The sequence below is a fragment of the Sebastes umbrosus genome, chromosome 15 (assembly GCF_015220745.1).
Source record: "Sebastes umbrosus isolate fSebUmb1 chromosome 15, fSebUmb1.pri, whole genome shotgun sequence".
Taxonomy (NCBI): Eukaryota; Metazoa; Chordata; class Actinopteri; order Perciformes; family Sebastidae; genus Sebastes; species Sebastes umbrosus.
The window spans coordinates 5,083,437-5,106,924 of NC_051283.1; the positions used below are offsets into that span (position 1 = coordinate 5,083,437).

At 50.1% G+C, this 23,488-nt stretch overlaps 1 long non-coding RNA gene across 28 annotated transcripts; it reads left to right on the forward strand.

Annotated features, from left to right (window-relative positions):
* The first annotated feature begins 110 nt into the window (after positions 1–110).
* LOC119503943 lies at positions 111–16,449 on the forward strand. 28 transcript variants are annotated; one of them, XR_005210430.1, is made up of 5 exons: positions 111–145; positions 3,996–4,153; positions 4,205–4,311; positions 14,660–14,715; positions 16,119–16,449. It is a non-coding gene; the product is annotated as an uncharacterized LOC119503943 (long non-coding RNA). The 28 variants fall into 28 exon arrangements; XR_005210426.1 differs by having other exon boundaries at positions 3,996–4,107; XR_005210427.1 differs by lacking the exon at positions 111–145 and adding an exon at positions 474–543 and having other exon boundaries at positions 3,996–4,107.
* The last annotated feature ends 7,039 nt before the right edge of the window (positions 16,450–23,488 follow it).

The window sequence follows — 23,488 nt, forward strand, 5'->3', positions numbered from 1 at the left end:
TGGTGTACCGTGAGTGTTCACCATACGAACTTGCTGGGGAGAGGTGTGGTGTACCGTGAGTGTTCACCATACGAATCTGCTGGTGAGAGGTGTGGTGTGGTGTACCGCGAGTGTTCACCATACGAACCTGCTGGTGAGAGGTGTGGTGTGGTGTACCGCGAGTGTTCACCATACGAACCTGCTGGGGAGAGGTGTGATGTGGTGTACCGCGAGTGTTCACCATACGAACCTGCTGGTGAGAGGTGTGGTGTGGTGTACCGCGAGTGTTCACCATACGAACCTGCTGGTGAGAGGTGTGGTGTGGTGTACCGCGAGTGTTCACCATACGAACCTGCTGGGGAGAGGTGTGATGTGGTGTACCGCGAGTGTTCACCATACGAACCTGCTGGTGAGAGGTGTGGTGTACCGTGAGTGTTCACCATATGAACCTGCTGGTGAGAGGTGTGGTGTGGTGTACCGCGAGTGTTCACCATACGAACCTGCTGGGGAGAGGTGTGGTGTACCGTGAGTGTTCACCATACGAACCTGCTGGTGAGAGGTGTGGTGTGGTGTGCCGCGAGTGTTCACCATACGAACCTGCTGGTGAGAGGTGTGGTGTGGTGTACCGTGAGTGTTCACCATACGAACCTGCTGGGGAGAGGTGTGATGTGGTGTACCGTGAGTGTTCACCATACGAACCTGCTGGTGAGAGGTGTGAGGTGGTGTACCGTGAGTGTTCACCATACGAATCTGCTGGTGAGAGGTGTGGTGTGGTGTACCGTGAGTGTTCACCATACGAACCTGCTGGTGAGAGGTGTGGTGTACCGTGAGTGTTCACCATACAAACCTGCTGGTGAGAGGTGTGGTGTGGTGTACCGTGAGTGTTCACCATACGAACCTGCTGGGGAGAGGTGTGGTGTACCGCGAGTGTTCACCATACGAACCTGCTGGTGAGAGGTGTGGTGTGGTGTACCGCGAGTGTTCACCATACGAACCTGCTGGTGAGAGGTGTGGTGTGGTGTACCGCGAGTGTTCACCATACGAACCTGCTGGGGAGAGGTGTGGTGTGGTGTACCGCGAGTGTTCACCATACGAACCTGCTGGTGAGAGGTGTGGTGTGGTGTACCGCGAGTGTTCACCATACGAACCTGCTGGGGAGAGGTGTGATGTGGTGTACCGTGAGTGTTCACCATACGAACCTGCTGGTGAGAGGTGTGGTGTACCGTGAGTGTTCACCACTCACGGTACATCACACAGGTGTGAGAGGTGAGAGGTGTGGTGTACCGTGAGTGTTCACCATACAAACCTGCTGGTGAGAGGTGATGGTGTGTGTACCGCGAGTGTTCACATACGAACCTGCTGGTGAGAGGTGGGTGTGGTGTACCGTGAGTGTTCACCATACGAACCTGCTGGTGAGAGGTGTGGTGTGGTGTACCGCTGAGTGTTCACCATACGAACCTGCTGGGGAGAGGGTGTGGTGTACCGTGAGTGTTCCACCATACGAACCTGCTGGTGGAGAGGTGTGGTGTGGTGTACCGCGAGTGTTCACCATACGAACCTGCTGGTGAGAGGTGTGGTGTGGTGTACCGCGAGTGTTCACCATACGAACCTGCTGGTGAGAGGTGTGGATGTGGTGTACCGCGAGTGTTCACCATACGAACCTGCTGGTGAGAGGTGTGGGTGGTGTACCGTGAGTGTTCACCATACGAACCTGCTGGTGAGAGGTGTGGTGTGGTGTACCGCGAGTGTTCACCATACGAACCTGCTGGGGAGAGGTGTGTGTGGTGTACCGCTGAGTGTTCACCATACGAACCTGCTGGTGAGAGGTGTGGTGTACCGTGAGTGTTCACCATATGAACCTGCTGGTGAGAGGTGTGGTGTGGTGTACCGCGAGTGTTCACCATACGAACCTGCTGGGGAGAGGTGTGGTGTACCGTGAGTGTTCACCATACGAACCTGCTGGTGAGAGGTGTGGTGTGGTGTGCCGCGAGTGTTCACCATACGAACCTGCTGGTGAGAGGTGTGGTGTGGTGTACCGTGAGTGTTCACCATACGAACCTGCTGGGGAGAGGTGTGATGTGGTGTACCGTGAGTTTTCACCATACGAACCTGCTGGTGAGAGGTGTGGTGTACCGTGAGTGTTCACCACTCACGGTACATCACAGAGGTGTGAGAGGTGAGAGGTGTGGTGTACCGTGAGTGTTCACCATACAAACCTGCTGGTGAGAGGTGTGGTGTGGTGTACCGTGAGTGTTCACCATACAAACCTGCTGGTGAGAGGTGTGGTGTGGTGTACCGCGAGTGTTCACCATACGAACCTGCTGGTGAGAGGTGTGGTGTGGTGTACCGCGAGTGTTCACCATACGAACCTGCTGGTGAGAGGTGTGGTGTGGTGTACCGTGAGTGTTCACCATACGAACCTGCTGGGGAGAGGTGTGGTGTACCGTGAGTGTTCACCATACGAACCTGCTGGTGAGAGGTGTGGTGTGGTGTACCGCGAGTGTTCACCATACGAACCTGCTGGTGAGAGGTGTGGTGTGGTGTACCGTGAGTGTTCACCATACGAACAAGCTGGGGAGAGGTGTGATGTGGTGTACCGTGAGTGTTCACCATACGAACCTGCTGATGAGAGGTGTGGTGTAACCGTGAGTGTTCACCACTCACTGTACATGCCACAGGAGGTGTGAGAGGTGAGAGGTGTGGGGTGGTACCGTTGAAGTGTTCACCATAACAAACCTGCTGGTGAGAGGTGTGGTGTGGTGTACCGCTGAGTGTTCACCATACGAACCTGCTGGTGAGAGGTGTGGTGTACCGTGAGTGTTCACCACTCACGGTACATCACAGATGTGTGAGAGGTGTGGTGTACCGTGAGTGTTCACCATACAAACCTGCTGGTGAGAGGTGTGGTGTGGTGTACCGCGAGTGTTCACCATACGAACCTGCTGGTGAGAGGTGTGGTGTGGTGTACCGCGAGTGTTCACCATACGAACCTGCTGGTGAGAGGTGTGGTGTGGTGTACCGTGAGTGTTCACCATACGAACCTGCTGGGGAGATGTGTGGTGTACCGTGAGTGTTCACCATACGAACCTGCTGGTGAGAGGTGTGTTGTGGTGTTCCGCGAGTGTTCACCATACGAACCTGCTGATGAGAGGTGTGGTGTACCGTGAGTGTCCACCACTCACGGTGCACCACAGAGGTGTGAGAGGTGAGAGGTGTGGTGTACCGTGAGTGTTCACCATACGAACCTGCTGGGGAGAGGTGTGGTGTACTGTGAGTGTTCACCATACGAACCTGCTGGTGAGAGGTGTGGTGTACCGTGAGTGTTCACCATACGAACCTGCTGGTGAGAGGTGTGGTTGTGGTTTGTACCGCGAGTGTTCACCATACGAACCTGCTGGGGAGAGTGTGTGTGGTTGTACCGTGAGTGTTCACCATACGACCTGCTGGTGAGAGGTGTGGTGTGGTGTACCGCTGAGTGTTCACCACTACGAACCTGCTGGGAGAGGTGTGGTGTGGGTACCGCTGAGTGTTCACCATACGAACCTGCTGGTGAGAGGTGTGATGTGTGTGTACCGCGAGTGTTCACCATACGAACCTGCTGGTGAGAGGTGTGGTGTGGTTGTTACCGCTGAGTGTTCACCATACGAACCTGCTGGGGAGAGGTGTGGTTGGTGTACCGCTGAGTGTTCACCATACGAACCTGCTGGTGAGAGGTTTGTGGTGTGTGTACCGCTGAGTGTTCACCATACGAACCTGCTGGTGAGAGGTGTGGTGTGGTGTACCGCGAGTGTTCACCATACGAACCTGCTGGTGAGAGGTGTGGTGTGGTGTACCGCGAGTGTTCACCATACGAACCTGCTGGGGAGAGGTGTGGTGTACCGCGAGTGTTCACCATATGAACCTGCTGGTGAGAGGTGTGGTGTGGTGTACCGCGAGTGTTCACCATACGAACCTGCTGGTGAGAGGTGTGGTGTGGTGTACCGCGAGTGTTCACCATACGAACCTGCTGGGGAGAGGTGTGGTGTGGTGTACCGTGAGTGTTCACCATACGAACCTGCTGGTGAGAGGTGTGGTGTACCATGAGTGTTCACCACTCACGGTACATCACAGAGGTGTGAGAGGTGAGAGGTGTGGTGTACCGTGAGTGTTCACCATACAAACCTGCTGGGGAGAGGTGTGATGTGGTGTACCGTGAGTGTTCACCATACGAACCTGCTGGTGAGAGGTGTGGTGTACCGTGAGTGTTCACCACTCACGGTACATCACAGAGGTGTGAGAGGTGAGAGGTGTGGTGTACTGTGAGTGTTCACCATACAAACCTGCTGGTGAGAGGTTGTGGTGTGGTGTACCGCAAGTGTTCACCATACGAACCTGCTGGGTGAGAGGTGTGGTGTGGTCTGTACCGCGAGTGTTCACCATTACGAACCTGCTGGTGAGAGGTGTGGTGTGGTGTACCGCTGAGTGTTCACCATACGAACCTGCTGGGAGAGGTGTGGTGTACCGTGAGTGTTCACCATACGAACCTGCTGGTGAGAGGTGTGGTGTGGTGTCCGCGAGTGTTCACCATACGAACCTGCTGGTGAGAGGTGTCGTGTGGTGTACCGCTGAGTGTTCACCATTCACGAACCTCGCTGGGGAGAGGTGTGATGTGGTGTACCTGAGTGTTCACCATACGAACCTGCTGGTGAGAGGTGTGGTGTTACCGTGAGGTTCACCACTCACGGTACATCACAGAGGTGTGAGAGGTGAGAGGTGTGGTGTACCGTGAGTGTTCACCATACAACCTGCTGGTGAGAGGTGTGGTGTGGTGTTACCGCGAGTGTTCACCATACGAACCTGCTGGTGGAGAGGTGTGCGGTGTGTGTTACCGCGAGTGTTCACCATACGAACCTGCTGGTGAGAGCTGTCTTGTGGTGTGTTGTACCGCTGAGTTTGTTTCACCATACGAACCTGCCTGGTGGAGAAGGTTTGTGGTTTGGCTTGTACCGCTGAGGTGTTTCACCATTACGAACCTGCTGGTGACGAGGTGTTGTGTGGTGTACCGCGAGCATTAGTGTTCACCATTTTTACGAACCTGGCTGGTGCGAGGTCTGTGGTGTGGTGTACCGCGAGTGCTTCACATACGAACCCTTCTTTTTGCCTAGGTGAGAGTGTGGTTGTGTGGTGTTACGCGAGTGTTCACCATACGAACCTGCTGGGAGAGAGGTGATGGTGTACCGTGAGTGTTCACCATACGAACCTGCTGGTGAGAGGGTGGTGGTACCGTGAAGTGTTCACCATACGAAACTGCTGGTGAGATGTGAGAGGTGTGGTATACCGCGAGTGGTTCACCATACGAACCTGCTGGTGAGAGGTGTGGTTGTGGTGTACCGCGAGTGTTCACCATACGAACCTGCTGGTGAAGAGGTGTGGTGTGGTGTACCGCGAGTGTTCACCATACGAACCTGCTGGTGAGAGGTTGTGGTGTGGTGTTACCGCGAGTGTTCACCATACGAACCTGCTGGGGAGAGGGTGTGGTAGTACAGCTGAGTGTTCACCATACGAATCTGCTTGGTGAGAGGTGTGGTTGTGGTGTTACCGCGAGTGTTCACCATTACGAACTCCTGTCGGTGAGAGGCTGTGGTGTTGTGTACCCGGACGTGTTCACCATACGAACCTGATGGGTGAGGAAGGTGTGATGGTGGTGGTGTAACGCTGAGTGTTCACCATACGAACCTGCTGGTGAGAGGTGTGGTGTACCGCTGACGTGTTCACTAACCTACGGATACCTCACAGCTGGTGTGAGAGGCTGATGAGTGTGGTTGTGTCCGCTGAGTTGTTCACCATACGACACTGCTGGGTGAGAGGTGTGGTGTGGTTGTACCGTGAGTGTCAACCATACGAACCTGCTGGTGAGAGGTGTGATGTGGTGTACCTGTGAAGTGTTCCACCACTACGAACCTGCTGGTGAGATGTGTGGATGTACCGTGAGTGTTCACCACTCACGGTACATCACAGAGGTGTGAGAGGTTGAGAGGTGTGGTGTACCGTGAGTGTTCACCATACGAAACATGCTGGTGAGAGGTTGGTGTGTTGTACCTGTGAGTGTTCACCATACGAACGCTGCTGGTGAGAGGTGGTGGATGTGGTGTACCGTGAGTGTTCACCATACGAACCTGCTGGTGAGAGTGTGGTGTGGTGTACCGCTGAGTGTTCACCACTCACGTACAATCACAGAGGCTGGTGAGAGGTGAGAGGTGTGGTGTACCGCTGAGTGTTCACCATACGAACCTGCTGGTGAGAGGTGTGGTGTGGTGTACCGCGAGTGTTCACCATACGAACCTGCTGGTGAGAGGTGTGGTGTGGTGTACCGCGAGTGTTCACCATACGAACCTGCTGGTGAGAGGTGTGGTGTGGTGTACCTGCGAGTGTTCACCATACGAAACCTGCTGGTGAGAGGTGTGGTGTGGTGTACCGCGAGTGTTCACCATACGAACCTGCTGGTGAGAGGTGTGGTGTGGTGGTACCGCGAGTGTTCACCATACGAAACCTGCTGGGGAGACGGTGTGGTGTACCGTGAGTGTGCACCATACGAACCTGCTGGTGAGAGGTGTGGTGTGGTGTACCGCGAGTGTTCACCATACGAACCTGCTGGTGAGAGGTGTGGTGTGGTGTACCGTGAGTGTTCACCATACTAACCTGCTGGGGAGAGGTTGTGATGTGGTGTACCGTGAGTGTTCACCATACGAACCTGCTGGTGAGAGGTGTGGTGTACCGTGAGTGTTCACCACTCACGGTAACATCACAGAGGTGTGAGAGGTGAGAGGTGTGGTGTTACCGTGAGTGTTCACCATACAAAACCTGCTGAGTGAGAGGTGTGGTGTGGTGTACCGTGAGTGTTCACCATACAACCTGCTGGTGAGAGGTGTGGTGGGGTGTACCGCGAGTGGTTCACCATACGAACCTGCTGGTGAGAGGTGTGGTGTGGTGTACGCGAGTGTTTCACCATACGAACCTGCTGGGGGAGAGGTGTGTGTGGGTGTACCGTGAGTGTTCACCATACGAAACCTGCTGGTGAGAGGTGTGTTGGTTTACCGTGAGTGTTCACCATACGAACCTGCTGGTGAGAGGTGTGGTGTGTGTACGCGAGTGTTCACCATACGAACCTGCTGGTGAGAGGTGTGGTGTGGTGTACAGCGAGTGTTCACCATACGAACCTGCTGGGAGAGGTGTGGTGTGGTGTACCTTGAGTGTTCACCATACGAACTGCTGGGGAGAGGTGTGGGTGTACCGTGACGTGTTCACCATACTGTTAACCTGCTGGTGAGAGGTGTGGTGTGTGTGTACCGCGAGTGTTCACCATACGAACCTGCTGGTGAGAGGTGTGGTGTGGTGTGTACCGTGAGTGTTCACCCATACGAACCTGCTGGTGAGAGGGTGTGGTGTGGTGTACCGTGAGTGTTCACCATACAACCTGCTGGTGAGAGGTGTGGTGCTGGTGTTACCTCCGAGTGTCACCATACGAACCTGCTGGGGAGAGGTGTGGGTGTACCGTGAGTGTTCACCCATACGAACCTGCTGGTGAGAGGGTTGGTGTGTGGTGTTACCGTGAGTTGTTCACCATACGAACCTGCTGGTGAGAGGTGTGGTTTGTTACCGTGAGTGTTCACATCACTCACGTACATCACAGAGGTCGTGAGGAGGTGAGAGGGTGTGCGTTGTACCGTGAGTGTTCACCATACGAACCTTGCTTGGTGAGAGGTGCGCGTGTGGTGTACCGCTGAGCTGTTCACCATCCGAACCTGCTGGTGAGAGGTGTGGTGTGGTGTACCTGCGAGTGTTCACCATACGAACCTGCTGGTGAGAGGTGTGGTGTGTACCGCTGAGTGTTCACCATACGAAACCTGCTGGTGAGAGGTGGTGGTGTGGTGTACCGCGAGTTGTTCACCATACGAACCTGCTGGTGAGAGTGTGGTGGGTGTACCGCGAGTGTTCACCATACGAACCTGCTGGTGAGAGTGTGTGGTGTGGATGTACCTGCGACGTGTTCACCATAACGAAACCTGCTGGTGAAGAGGTGTGGTGTGTTGTACCATGAGTGTTCACCATACAAAAACACGGCTGGTGCGAGGTGTGGTGGTGTAACCGTGAGTGTTCACCATACGAACCTGCTGGTGAGAGGTGTGGTGTGGTGTAGCCGCGAGTGTTTCAACATACGAACCTGCTGGTGAAGAGGTGTGGTGTGGTGTACCGCTGAGTGTTTCACCGTATACGAACCTGCTGGGGAGAGGTTATGTGGTGGTACCGTGAGTGTTCACCATACGAACCCTGCTGGTGAGAGGTGTGGTGTGGTGTACCGGGAGATGTTCACCATACGAACCTGCTGGTGAGAGTGTGTGTGGTGTACCGCGAGTGTTCACCATACGAACACTGCTGGGAGAGAGGTGTGGATTGTGGTGTACCGTCGAGTGTTTCACCATACGCACACTGCTTGTATGAGGTATGGTGGGTGTACCGCTGAGTGTTCCAACATCACCGGTACACCCACAAGGCTGTGAGAGGTGAGAGGTGTGGTGTACCGCTGAGTGTTTCACCATACGAACCTGCTGGGGAGAGGTGTGGTGTACCGTGAGTGTTCACCATACGAACCCTGCTGGTGAGAGGTGTGGTGTGGTGTACCGCGAGTGTTCACCATACGAACCTGCTGGTTGAGGAGGTGTGGTGTGGTTTGTACCGCGAGTGTTCACCATACGAAACCTGCTGGTGAGAGGTGTGAGTGTGGTGTACCGCGAGTGTTCACCATACGAACTCTGCTGGTGAGAGGTGTGTGTGCGTGTACCGCGAGTGTTCACATACGAACCTGCTGGGGAGAGGTTGGTGTGGTGTAACGCGAGTGTTCACCATACGAACCTGCTGGAGAGAGGTGTGTGTGGTGTACCGTGAGTGTTCACCATACGAACCTGCAGGGAGAGGTGTGTGGTACCGTGAGTGTTCACCATACGAACCTGCCTGGTGAGAGGTGTGGTGTGGTGTTACCCGCGAGTGTTCACCCTACGAACCCTGCTGGTGAGAGGTGGTGTGTGTTGTACCGCGAGTGTTTCACCATACGAACCTGCTGGGGAGAGGTGTGATGTGGTGTACCGAGAGTGTTCACCATACGAACCTGCTGGTGAGAGGTGTGGTGTACCGTGAGTGTTCACCATACGAACCTGCTGGTGAGAGGTGTGGTGTGGTGTACCGCGAGTGTTCACCATACGAACCTGCTGGTGAGAGGTGTGGTGTGGTGTACCGCGAGTGTTCACCATACGAACCTGTCTGGTGAGAGGTGTGGTGTGGGTACCCGCGAGTGTTCACCATACGAACCTGCTGGTGAGAGGTGTGGTGTGGTGGTACCGCGAGTGTTCACCATACGAACCTGCTGGGGAGAGGTGTGAAGTGGTGTACCGTGAGTGTTCACCATACAAACCTGCTGGTGAGAGGTGTGGTGTGGTGTACCGCGAGTGTTCACCATACGAACCTGCTGGTGAGAGGTGTGGTGTGGTGTACCGCGAGTGTTCACCATACGAACCTGCTGGGGAGAGGTGTGATGTGGTGTACCCGTGAGTGTTCACCATACGAACCTGCTGGTGAGAGGTGTGGTGTACCGTGAGTGTTCACCACTCACGGACATCACAGCTGCTGTGAGAGGTGTGGTGGGTGTACCGCTGCATGTGTTCACCCATACGAACCTGCTGCGTGAGAGGTTGTGGTGTTACCGCTGAGTGTTCACCATACGAAACCTGCTGGTGAGAGGTGTGGTGTGGTTTACCGCGAGTGTTCACCCATACGAACCCTGCTTGTGGAGAGGTGTGGTGTGGTGGTACCGCGAGTGTTCACCATACGAACCTGCTGGTGAGAGGTGTGATGTGGTGTACCGCGAGTGTTCACCATACGAACCTGCTGGTGAGAGGTGTGGTGTGGTGTACCGCTGAGTGTTCACCATACGAACCTGTGGTGAGAGGTGTGGTGTGGTGTACCGCGAGTTTTTCACCATACGAACCTGCTGGGGAGAGGTGTGGGTACCGTGAAGTGTTCACCATACGAACCTGCTGGTGAGAGGTGTGGTGTGGTGTACCGTCGAGTGTTCACCATACGAACCTGCTGGTGAGGAGGTGTGGTGTGGTGTACCGCGAGTGTTCACCATACGAACCTGCTGGGGAGAGGTGTGATGTGGTGTACCGTGAGTGTTCACCATACGAACCTGCTGGTGAGAGGTGTGGTGTACCGTGAGTGTTCACCACTCACGGTACATCACAGAGGTGTGAGAGGTGTGGTGTACCGTGAGTGTTCACCATACGAACCTGCTGGGGAGAGGTGTGGTGTACTATGAGTGTTCACCATACGAACCTGCTGGTGAGAGGTGTGGTGTACCGTGAGTGTTCACCATACGAACCTGCTGGTGAGAGGTGTGGTGTGGTGTACCGCGAGTGTTCACCATATGAACCTGCTGGTGAGAGGTGTGGTGTGGTGTACCGCGAGTGTTCACCATACGAACCTGCTGGTGAGAGGTGTGGTGTGGTGTACCGCGAGTGTTCACCATACGAACCTGCTGGTGAGAGGTGTGGTGTGGTGTACCGCGAGTGTTCACCATACGAACCTGCTGGTGAGAGGTGTGGTGTGGTGTACCGCGAGTGTTCACCATACGAACCTGCTGGTGAGAGGTGTGGTGTGGTGTACCGCGAGTGTTCACCATACGAACCTGCTGGTGCGAGGGGTGGTGTCGTGTACCGCGAGTGTTCACCATACGAACCTGCTGGGGAGAGGTGTGGTGTGGTGTACCGCGAGTGTTCACCATACGAACCTGCTGGAGAGAGGTGTGGTGTGGTGTACCGTGAGTGTTCACCATACGAACCTGCTAGGGAGAGGTGTGGTGTACCGTGAGTGTTTCACCATACGAACCTGCTGGTGAGAGGTGTGGTGTGGTGTACCGCGAGTGGTTCACCATACGAACCTGCTGGTGAGAGGTGTGGTGTGGTGTACCGCGAGTGTTCACCATACGAACCTGCTGGGGAGAGGTTGTGATGTGGTGTACCGCGAGTGTTCACCATACGAACCTGCTGGTGAGAGGTGTGGTGTACCGTGAGTGTTCACCATACGAACCTGCTGGTGAGAGATGTGGTGGGTGTGTACCGCGAGTGTTCACCATACGAACCTGCTGGTGAGAGGTGTGGTGTGGTGTACCGCGAGTGTTCACCATACGAACCTGCTGGTGAGAGGTGTGGTGTGGTGTACCGCGAGTGTTCACCATACGAACCTGCTGGTGAGAGGTGTGGTGTGGTGTACCGCGAGTGTTCACCATACGAACCTGCTGGGGAGAGGTGTGGTGTACCGTGAGTGTTCACCATACGAACCTGCTGGTGAGAGGTGTGGTGTGGTGTGCCGCGAGTGTTCACCATACGAACCTGCTGGTGAGAGGTGTGGTGTGGTGTACCGCGAGTGTTCACCATACGAACCTGCTGGGGAGAGGTGTGATGTGGTGTACCGTGAGTGTTCACCATACGAACCTGCTGGTGAGAGGTGTGGTGTACCGTGAGTGTTCACCACTCACGGTACATCACACAGGTGTGAGAGGTGAGAGGTGTGGTGTACCGCGAGTGTTCACCATACAAACCTGCTGGTGAGAGGTGTGGTGTGGTGTACCGCGAGTGTTCACCATACAAACCTGCTGGTGAGAGGTGTGGTGTGGTGTACCGCGAGTGTTCACCATACGAACCTGCTGGTGAGAGGTGTGGTGTGGTGTACCGCGAGTGTTCACCATACGAACCTGCTGGTGAGAGGTGTGGTGTGGTGTACCGCGAGTGTTCACCATACGAACCTGCTGGGGAGAGGTGTGGTGTGGTGTACCGCGAGTGTTCACCATACGAACCTGCTGGGGAGAGGTGTGGTGTACCGTGAGTGTTCACCATACGAACCTGCTGGTGAGAGGTGTGGTGTGGTGTACCGCGAGTGTTCACCATACGAACCTGCTGGTGAGAGGTGTGGTGTGGTGTACCGCGAGTGTTCACCATACGAACCTGCTGGGGAGAGGTGTGATGTGGTGTACCGTGAGTGTTCACCATACGAACCTGCTGGTGAGAGGTGTGGTGTACCGTGAGTGTTCACCACTCACGGTACATCACAGAGGTGTGAGAGGTGTGGTGTACCGTGAGTGTTCACCATACGAACCTGCTGGGGAGAGGTGTGGTGTACTATGAGTGTTCACCATACGAACCTGCTGGTGAGAGGTGTGGTGTACCGTGAGTGTTCACCATACGAACCTGCTGGTGAGAGGTGTGGTGTGGTTGTACCTCGAGTGTTCACCATATGAACCTGCTGGTGAGAGGTGTGGTGTGGTGTACCGCGAGTGTTCACCATACGAACCTGCTGGTGAGAGGTGTGGTGTGGTGTACCGCGAGTGTTCACCATACGAACCTGCTGGTGAGAGGTGTGGTGTGGTGTACCGCGAGTGTTCACCATACGAACCTGCTGGGGAGAGGTGTGATGTGGTGTACCGCGAGTGTTCACCATACGAACCTGCTGGTGAGAGGTGTGGTGTACCGTGAGTGTTCACCATACGAACCTGCTGGTGAGAGGTGTGGTGTGGTGTACCGCGAGTGTTCACCATACGAACCTGCTGGTGAGAGGTGTGGTGTGGTGTACCGCGAGTGTTCACCATACGAACCTGCTGGGAGAGGTGTGGTGTGGTGTACCGCGAGTGTTCACCATACGAACCTGCTGGGGAGAGGTGTGATGTGGTGTACCGTGAGTGTTCACCATACGAACCTGCTGGTGAGAGGTGTGGTGTACCGTGAGTGTTCACCATACGAACCTGCTGGTGAGAGGTGTGGTGTGGTGTACCGTGAGTGTTCACCATACGAACCTGCTGGTGAGAGGTGTGGTGTGGTGTACCGCGAGTGTTCACCATACGAACCTGCTGGTGAGAGGTGTGGTGTGGTGTACCGCGAGTGTTCACCATACGAACCTGCTGGTGAGAGGTGTGATGTGGTGTACCGTGAGTGTTCACCATACGAACCTGCTGGTGAGAGGTGTGATGTGGTGTACCGTGAGTGTTCACCACTCACGGTACATCACAGAGGTGTGAGAGGTGAGAGGTGTGGTGTACCGTGAGTGTTCACCATACAAACCTGCTGGTGAGAGGTGTGGTGTGGTGTACCGTGAGTGTTCACCATACGAAACCTGCTGGTGAGAGGTTGTGGTGTGGTGTACCGCGAGTGTTCACCATACGAACCTGCTGGTGAGAGGTGTGGTGTGGTGTACCGCGAAGGTGGTTCACCATACGAACCTGCTGGTGAGAGGTGTGGTGTGGTGTACCGTGAGTGTTCACCATACGAACCTGCTGGGGAGAGGTGTGGTGTAACCGTGAGTGTTCACCATACGAACCTGCTGGTGAGAGGTGTGGTGTGGTGTACCGCGAGTGTTCACCATACGAACCTGTTGGTGAGAGGTGTGGTGTGGTGTACCGCGAGTGTTCACCATACGAACCTGCTGGTGAGAGGTGTGGTGTGGTGTACCGCGAGTGTTCACCATACGAACCTGCTGGTGAGAGGTGTGGTGTGGTGTACCGAGAGTGTTCACCATACGAAACCTGCTGGGGAGAGGTGTGTGTACCGTGAGTGTTCACCATACGAACCTGCTGGTGAGAGGTGTGGTGTGGTGTACCGCGAGTGTTCACCATACTGACCTGCTGGTGAGAGGTGTGGTGTGGTGTACCGCGAGTGTTCACCATACGAACCTGCTGGGGAGAGGTGTGATGTGGTGTACCGTGAGTGTTCACCATACGAACCTGCTGGTGAGAGGTGTGGTGTACCGTGAGTGTTCACCACTCACGGTACATCACAGAGGTGTGAGAGGTGAGAGGTGTGGTGTACCGTGAGTGTTCACCATACAAACCTGCTGGTGAGAGGTGTGGTGTGGTGTACCGTGAGTGTTCACCATACAAACCTGCTGGTGAGAGGTGTGGTGTGGTGTACCGCGAGTGTTCACCATACGAACCTGCTGGTGAGAGGTGTGGTGTGGTGTACCGCGAGTGTTCACCATACGAACCTGCTGGTGAGAGGTGTGGTGTGGTGTACCGTGAGTGTTCACCATACGAACCTGCTGGGGAGAGGTGTGGTGTACCGTGAGTGTTCACCATACGAACCTGCTGGTGAGAGGTGTGGTGTGGTGTTCCGCGAGTGTTCACCATACGAACCTGCTGGTGAGAGGTGTGGTGTGGTGTACCGCGAGTGTTCACCATACGAACCTGCTGGGGAGAGGTGTGATGTGGTGTACGTGAGTGTTCACCATACGAACCTGCTGGTGAGAGGTGTGGTGTACCGTGAGTGTTCACCACTCACGGTACATCACAGAGGTGTGAGAGGTGAGAGGTGTGGTGTACCGTGAGTGTTCACCATACGAACCTGCTGGGGAGAGGTGTGGTGTACTGTGAGTGTTCACCATATGAACCTGCTGGTGAGATGTGTGATGAACCGTGAGTGTTCACCACTCACGGTACATCACAGAGGTGTGAGAGGTGAGAGGTGTGGTGTACCGTGAGTGTTCACCATACGAACATGCTGGGGAGAGGTGTGGTGTACTGTGAGTGTTCACCATACGAACCTGCTGGGGAGAGGTGTGATGTGGTGTACCGTGAGTGTTCACCATACGAACCTGCTGGTGAGAGGTGTGGTGTACCGTGAGTGTTCACCACTCACGGTACATCACAGAGGTGTGAGAGGTGTGAGAGGTGAGGTGTACCGTGAGTGTTCACCATACAAACCTGCTGGTGAGAGGTGTGGTGTGGTGTACCGCGAGTGTTCACCATACGAACCTTCTGGTGAGAGGTGTGGTGTGGTGTACCGCGAGTGTTCACCATACGAACATGCTGGTGAGAGGTGTGGTGTGGTGTACCGTGAGTGTTCACCATACGAACCTGCTGGGGAGAGGTGTGGTGTACCGTGAGTGTTCACCATACGAACCTGCTGGTGAGAGGTGTGGTGTGGTGTACCGCGAGTGTTCACCATACGAACCTGCTGGTGAGAGGTGTGGTGTGGTGTACCGCGAGTGTTCACCATACGAACCTGCTGGGAGAGGTGTGATGTGGTGTACCGCGAGTGTTCACCATACGAACCTGCTGGTGAGAGGTGTGGTGTACCGCGAGTGTTCACAACTCACGGTACATCACAGAGGTGTGAGAGGTGTGGTGTGGTGTACCGTGAGTGTTCACCATACGAACCTGCTGGTGAGAGGTGTGGTGTACCGCGAGTGTTCACCATACGAACCTGCTGGTGAGAGGTGTGATGTGGTGTACCGCGAGTGTTCACCATACGAACCTGCTGGGGAGAGGTGTGATGTGGTGTACCGTGAGTGTTCACCATACGAACCTGCTGGTGAGAGGTGTGGTGTACCGTGAGTGTTCACCATACGAAACTGCTGGTGAGAGGTGTGGTGTGGTGTACCGCGAGTGTTCACCATACGAACCTGCTGGTGAGAGGGTGTGGTGTGGTGTACCGCGAGTGTTCACCATACGAACCTGCTGGTGAGAGGTGTGGTGTGGTGTACCGTGAGTGTTCACCATACGAACCTGCTGGGGAGAGGTGTGGTGTACCGTGAGTGTTCACCATACGAACCTGCTGGTGAGAGGTGTGGTGTGGTGTACCGCGAGTGTTCACCATACGAACCTGCTGGTGAGAGGTGTGGTGTGGTGTACCGCGAGTGTTCACCATACGAACCTGCTGGGGAGAGGTGTGATGTGGTGTACCGTGAGTGTTCACCATACGAACCTGCTGGTGAGAGGTGTGGTGTACCGTGAGTGTTCACCATACGAACCTGCTGGTGAGAGGTGTGGTGTGGTGTACCGCGAGTGTTCACCATACGAACCTGCTGGTGAGAGGTGTGGTGTGGTGTACCGCGAGTGTTCACCATACGAACCTGCTGGTGAGAGGTGTGGTGTGGTGTACCGTGAGTGTTCACCATACGAACCTGCTGGGGAGAGGTGTGGTGTACCGTGAGTGTTCACCATACGAACCTGCTGGTGAGAGGTGTGGTTTGGTGTACCGCGAGTGTTCACCATACGAACCTGCTGGTGAGAGGTGTGGTGTGGTGTACCGCGAGTGTTCACCATACGAACCTGCTGGGGAGAGGTGTGATGTGGTGTACCGTGAGTGTTCACCATACGAACCTGCTGGTGAGAGGTGTGGTGTACCGTGAGTGTTCACCACTCACGGTACATCACAGAGGTGTGAGAGGTGAGAGGTGTGGTGTACCGTGAGCGTTCACCATATGAACCTGCTGGGGAGAGGTGTGGTGTACCGTGAGTGTTCACCATACGAACCCTGTGAGAGGTGTGATGTACCCTGAGTGTTCATCACTCAGGGTACATCACAGAGGTGTGAGAGGTGAGAGGTGTGGTGGTGTACCGTGAGTGTTCACCATACGCACCTGCTGGTTAGAGGTGTGGTGTACTGTGAGTGTTCACCATACGAACCTGCTGGGGAGAGGTGTGGTGTACCGTGAGAGTTCACCATACTTCCATAGTTTGAGGGCTGCACGGTGGCAGAGTGATCAGCACTGTAGCCGCACAGAGGAAGGACTGGTGATCGGTCTCTGTCTGTGTAGAGTATTCTCTCCGTGCATGCACGGGTTTTACCAGGTACTCTGGTTTCCTCCCATACACAAATAATAATAATGATTATTGTTCAATAAAAATCAAAAAAATATTTCTGCTTGTTTTATCATCTATTTGAAACCCACAGGTGCAGTGAACTTGATACAAGTATAAAATAACATACAAATATCATTCTTCCATCTTACAAAAGCACATTATTGATCATGTAACAATTCCAACATATAATTTAACATTTACAAATTGAATAACAAACAACATAAATGCCAGATTCAGGTGATATGAAATAAAAAATAAACTTGAAAAACTTAACCTTGATGAATTTTGATTCCAACCACAAAGTATGTAACACATTTAAACAGGTCATTTTAAAACTCACAGTATTCGGACAACCATGAAAAGTTTCTGTATCTCAATCTGTGGAGTGAAACTATGGAACAGTTTCATTGTGGAGCTAAAGCAATGTCCAAACTTAAACCAGTTTAAAATAAGGTATAAAGACATGATGTTCACAAGGTACAGGGATGAAGTGGGGGTTTGACAATCACAAGGTGTTTACAGGGGTTACTGTTTATTTATCTATTACTGTTTGTTTATTTATTTATTGGTTACTTAATATTTATTCTGTATTAGTCTATCTTCCTATTTTTTCTGTAAAGAATAATGCAAATTTAAAATTCAAAATCAAATTTAGAATAATGTATTCATGGTCAGATGCTGTGTATTGTATATATATATATATATATATATATATATATATATACACATATATATATATACGTATGTATACATATATGTATATGTGTATGTGGTGTGCAGTGTGCGCATGTAGTGCAATATGCAATGTATACATATATATATATATATATATGTGTGTGTGTGTGTATGTGTATTGCATGTTGTATTGCATGTGCATATTGTATATTATAAATTGTATATTATCAATAATAATATGCGCATATACGAAAAGATAACTAGTCAATATGATTAAGTTAAATATATAAGTAAGTAATTGGTATTGTGATTAAGTTATATTATAAGTAATGAATTGGTATTCTGGATTGATAACAAATTTATAGTTTGATAAGGATAATTATATCAGTAATTAATTCATATTTCTGTATGACAGAGATAAAAGGTAATTATAGTAGACAAATTTAAGAACATTTAATTAGAGTATATGTATGGCTCAATAAGGAAGCTGGTTAATTATTAATGAATGAGTTATGGAGAAGGGGTGGGATTAAATAAGTTTGTACTTCTTCTTACTCCTTTTCGAATATATAAATCAAGGCATCAAGTGTTTGACAATTTGCTTTTCTTTTGCTTTTCATTGTATGTAAATACTACTTCTTTCTGGTTGTCCACTTGTTGGTATGATCATTCTCTTTTTCTTTATTTTTTTTGTATTCTACATGTTCTAAATACATTTTTAAATGAAATGAAAAGAAGCTTTGTAATTTGAGGTACCAAACTGTGAGAACAGTCTTGAACTACTGCACCATTTGTGTTTGAGTGAAAAATACAAGGATGGTGCAGATAAATAAAAACATAAATAATCAAAACAGCGACTGCTCTGTTTAATACAAATCTGTAAAGTGAGGGTATTAATTTGGCTGCTTGGTGAAAACCAGGCTGACACTGAAGAAAGATCCACGACTATGAAGCTGGACCGGCCCGCCTCCATGCTGCTGCCTGCACATGCTCGACCTGCATTTCCACCAGATCCGTGATGGAGGGTGTCTCAATGCAGGAGAAGCAGTCGCCAGGAGATTCAGCAGTGGCATCGCCTATTTCTTGCTTAAAGTGTTGTCAGAAGTAGATTTGTTTAAACTACTTTTTCAGTAATGTTCTTTGATGCACTGTATCGAACGGCCAAAGTAAAAGTTCTTAAAGTGCATGCACAACAGCATGTAGCTCCAATTTTATGGTCAGTTTTGCTATTGCTGGATCGTTTTGCACCTGTCCTGGCTCATTCACTGGCCGTGCAGACACAGCTTCAGCTCTCTAATAATCAAGTCAAAATGGATGCCACTTTGGTGAATGAAACCAGTTACAAAATGCATCACCTTCTAAGACCTGTGGTATAATATTTATGGCTTTAAAAAGTTTGAATTGGTGGTTATGGGTCAGAGGACCTGGTATATCAGAGTGTCTGCTCCTTTACATCCTACACTGTGCTTTTCACTTATCTTGCAGACCTTTTACATTTACTAAAAGTGGCTAATGTAAGGTATAGCATGTCAAGTCTTTGCTTTTATGTCTCTATGAAAACTATGCACTGCTCCTATGGAAACATCATAGAGACACACTCAAGTGGTCTTTTTCAAAACTTTCAAGACTTATTGCCCACATCACTGCCTCAGCTTTTACTTAATGGTATATGAGACAGCCATTTTCACCCTTTTCTATTTGCCATTTTATGTTGATGTTGATCATTTACTTTGTAGTCGCCTCATCGTAACCACAGCTTTAGTTAACAAAGTGGAGATTGTTTTAGCTTTTCTGTGTGGCATGTGAACAAATAAACCATCAAACAGTATAGCAGTAGTAGTTTGTGGTGCCGTTGCATTGTTTTGCATTAAACTTATAATATCTTGTCAACCTTATTTATATCGGGAGGGTAGGCTATATATATTAGAGATGTAATGCACATTGACTGTGCACAAGCTAAAATGGAGTCTCCACTTAAACTTGTTAAAAGCAGTAGAAGCTGTCGTAACTTGCGACACACAATGCACAAAACATTGGAAAAGTTGTCAAGAATGGTTCAGCTAGAGATGAAACAATTATCAGTTAATTGATTAGAGAAATCAACAGAAAAATTATCAATTATTATTTTGGTCGATAACGGCGCTCGCTGACGGCGATTGCTACAGCTTTGGTTATGCTTTCTGCAAGGACATTTGCGAGAACATGAGCAAGCACGGAATCGTGACGAGGAAATGCTTGGATCTTTTATACTATATGCGGGTTTCTCCTCGCGGCAAACCGACATTCTCAAAGCTACTCAAAGTTCTCCATTTTTGCCATCAATCCGCGTCCATGTAAATTTGGAAGTGCACGAACAGGCGAAAACCTGCCGCACAGAACCCCCGTGAAGGGCGTCAAAGGGTGACGTCACTTTACCCGTGCGGACACTTGCGACCGTCGTGGATGCGGCGAGCATAAATCATGCTTAACGCTGCTCGCTAGCGCCGCTAGCACTGTTTGCAAGTTTATAAAGGAGGTGCGCTTGGAAATGGTGAATAGGACGTGCAATGAGAATTTCAAAATAAAGGCGTCATTCGTCCGTCTTTACAGCCTTGTTGCGTATACTCGCGTTCATGTGACCATGGTGTAGTTCGTTTTTAGCGTGTAACGTTGGATTGCATTTATTCTTCAAAAATCCTAAAAGTGGTGTTCATTTGTGAAGATTATCTTATGGGAAATAAAACGTGTAAGTATCATAAACTGTTGTTTGCCACAGAGCTTATTTTCTACAATAATCCAAAACCCAATGGAAAATTCCCATTGGCTTGTTGTCGAGGGAACCAGTGAGATTAGGGATGTCCATAATTAACCGTTTAACCGTTAACTGACATTAAGCATTTTAACCGGTTAACGCTATCGGTTAAATGGTTAAAATAAATGTTAATAATTAACTCAAAAGCTGAGCGGCTCAGAGGAGGGGCTCGTCTTTTTAAGGAGAAAAGCTGGTCCACCTTAACAGCCCACCTCAAGAGGCGGAGCCGGAGTTGCAGGATACAGGAAGTCGGCTCCGGTCTCTGGCTCGCTTAGGAGCGTAGGAGCTGTAGTTTCATAGCATTTATTCAGTGACAAATAAACTGTACACACACTGCTACACCTACGTTCACAGCTAGAACGCCACCAAAAACCTCACACACGGTCTGTTGGAAACTCGCTAAAGTTACGATTAGAATTGATTGATGATTAGAAAGGAGGTGCGCTTGGACGGAAATGGTGAAACAGACGTGGAATTTCAAAATAAAGGCATATATGTATCGATGTATTCACTTTGCATCAATTGAATCAATACATTGATCCAGATCGATGGATCACTACACTTCTAATAATGAATTAACAAAGAGAGAACTGAATGAATGAGGAACATGGATCCACACTGTCCTACTTGCATCTTAGGGCCTTTTGGTTTTCAATCCCATCTGCAGTTCTGTAATTTGACACTGTACAGCTCTACCTGCAAACTACAAAAGGAGTGACTGTACACCTGTTCTGGGGATGGATGGGGGGGGCAGCACTTACTAGATCAGAACTGATCAATCTCATCCATTATGTAACTCATTTAGATGTAAGATTTCTGACAAACATTGTAGGAATCCAGAAAGCCAGTGTTCCGTTCAGCGGAGCAGCTGCAGGCTGTAAATCAGGATGACATTTTCTATAAGAGCTTTAGTTCTCTACAGTGTTTTTAAGAGGGAGCGTGCTCGTGCTCTTGTTCCTCCTCTTGAAGGCCTCTTTTATTAGTTGTTGTAACATAATGTCTTTGATTTCTTTCCCCTTTAAAAGTTCTGGCACTTAGAACATTTTCAAAGTGCTCGACGAGGGTTTTTACAAAAGAAATCTCACATCGTGCTTTAAACTAAATGCCGGCTGCCTTCATGTACACATTAAAAAAAAAAAAAACACTCTCAGTTCAATCCTTTATCCTTAAACACCAGCAGTGTTCTGCTTCCTTCAGTTGTTGAAATATAAGAGAAACCCCCTTCTTAAAAAGTACAGAATATGCCGAAGACATTTTCTAACCTTAACAAGGAAAGCATCTCCTCTCTATCAATAGTTGTGAGAATGACCTTCAGAGATACACAAATCATATTATAACTTCAAAGGCTTGATCAAGCTTCATGAATCATTTATGAGTCCTCGCCATGCTACATAAATGATGCCAGAAAGTTGTGCAGCAAGTCGTCTGAGTGGGGCCAGACTTAACTCCAGTCATATTCTACAGTACGTATGCGTAGCCCGCCAATAAAATGTGTTAATGGATGCAAACTGCCTACAGCTTTTTTTTGCTGGAGTCATAAAGCTTTAGGCATTACAGCATAAAATGTTTCATTCAAGGTGAGATCTAATTTTCTTTGGTGTCAGTGCAGCGCATCGAATCCACCGGCTCACCAAATATTGACTGCAGCAGCATGCAGGGGGCCATTTCTCCTAATTAAATAGCAGCCATGAAAGTTAGCTAACCTCTATAGATTCTGTGCATTTATTTCATTTTGAGGATTGAAAACAGCTTCAAGCGAGCGAGTTAATTTGATTGACCTTTGAGTGTTTGTATCGATCGATGAATACATTTAGAGAAAATTAACATTCAGCTCTTATCTTTCCTTTACTGACAAAGCATATGTTTGTGTTATTCGCCTCCAGTATTGGCTCCATAATAAAGAGCATATTTTTTTTGCCGCAGTGAAAGTATTTGTTTGTATTCCGCGGTGTGACAGAACATTAATCAGCAGCAAACTGAAGGGATACAAGGCTGGAGCAACGCTGGTTTCTTGTGTTGCTGTCTTAGGGAAGCATATTCACCTTTAAACTCAATTACTTTATCAAAATGCTCATTGAGGTTCGTCTTCGCTTAAGCATCAATCAACGGCAAACCGGGGGAAATTGTAATTGCATGATGGAGCAGCGGTTACAAGGCTGTTAATTCTCTACTCGATGTAAAACAAACTTTAGCGAAACGAGACACGTTTTTCAGGCGGATCAGAGTTTGAATGAGCTTTCACACCAGCTGAAATGAACCGTACTAACCGAGCAAACAGACCTGAGTTTCTTTTTACCGAAACCAAATGAGTTAAGTGTGAAAGCACCCTTAAAGGGGAACGACGGCCGTTTTTTTAAAACATTGATATTATTCCGGAGGCTCTTTAACACGATTAAAAAAAATACTGCAACTTGCTCATGTACGCACATATTGCGAGGGCGCCGACAAGCCACGAGGTGGCAGCGTGAACTGCAGCTACCTGTCAGTGCCGATTTGAATGAAGTATAGAATTTCAACATTTGCAATACTAGAATTGCACTCGGAGAGCGCAGACTTCCGCCAACGCGCGACTTTAAAAACAGCTCACAGTTGGCGGTACCGTGAGGTGGTCGGCCTATTATTAACACGGTGTGTTTCCGTGTAACGTATCGGCGGATGCCTCTCTCCTTCAGCAGCCTCGTTATGTCTGTATGACGTTACACCACGTTGTCTCTCATCCCGTCATCTACCGCATCTACGGCCGGCAGCTTCCGCTCACACATCCACACACGTATCTCTCTGCTCTCAGAAGGAGGTGGGGCCACGCGTCATCAACGCGCCATCAGTTACACTGCGCATGTGTTATACCCTGTGGTTTTAAAGGTCCCATATCGTTTTCAGGATCATACTTGTATTTTGTGTTTCTACTAGAACATGTTTACATGCTGTAATATTAAAAAAAAACTTTATTTACCTCATACTTTCGGCCTGAATATGCCTGTATTTACCCTCTGTCTTAAACACTCTGTTTTAGCGCATTTCAACGGATTTGCGACAAAATTGCAAAAGAATTGCGTTGCTAGGCAAAAGCTTGGATCCATGTGTACTTCCTGTCAGCTGATGTCATTCACATACACTGCAACCGGGAATAAACTGGGACACATTTAGAATGTTTACTTTTAAATCTGTGTAAAGGTTCTAAATATTGTACATTTGTGACATCACAAATAGACAGAAATCCTGACAGCTTGTTTCAAATGCAGAGTTTCTGAATACGTGCTGTGTGTATTTCCCTGTGGATTGAGCGTTTCGATACTTTCACAGTATTTATATAGCACTTAAGCCTGCTTTATAATAAAAAAATGTAAAAATCTCACTTTTTTTATATTATGGGACCTTAAATG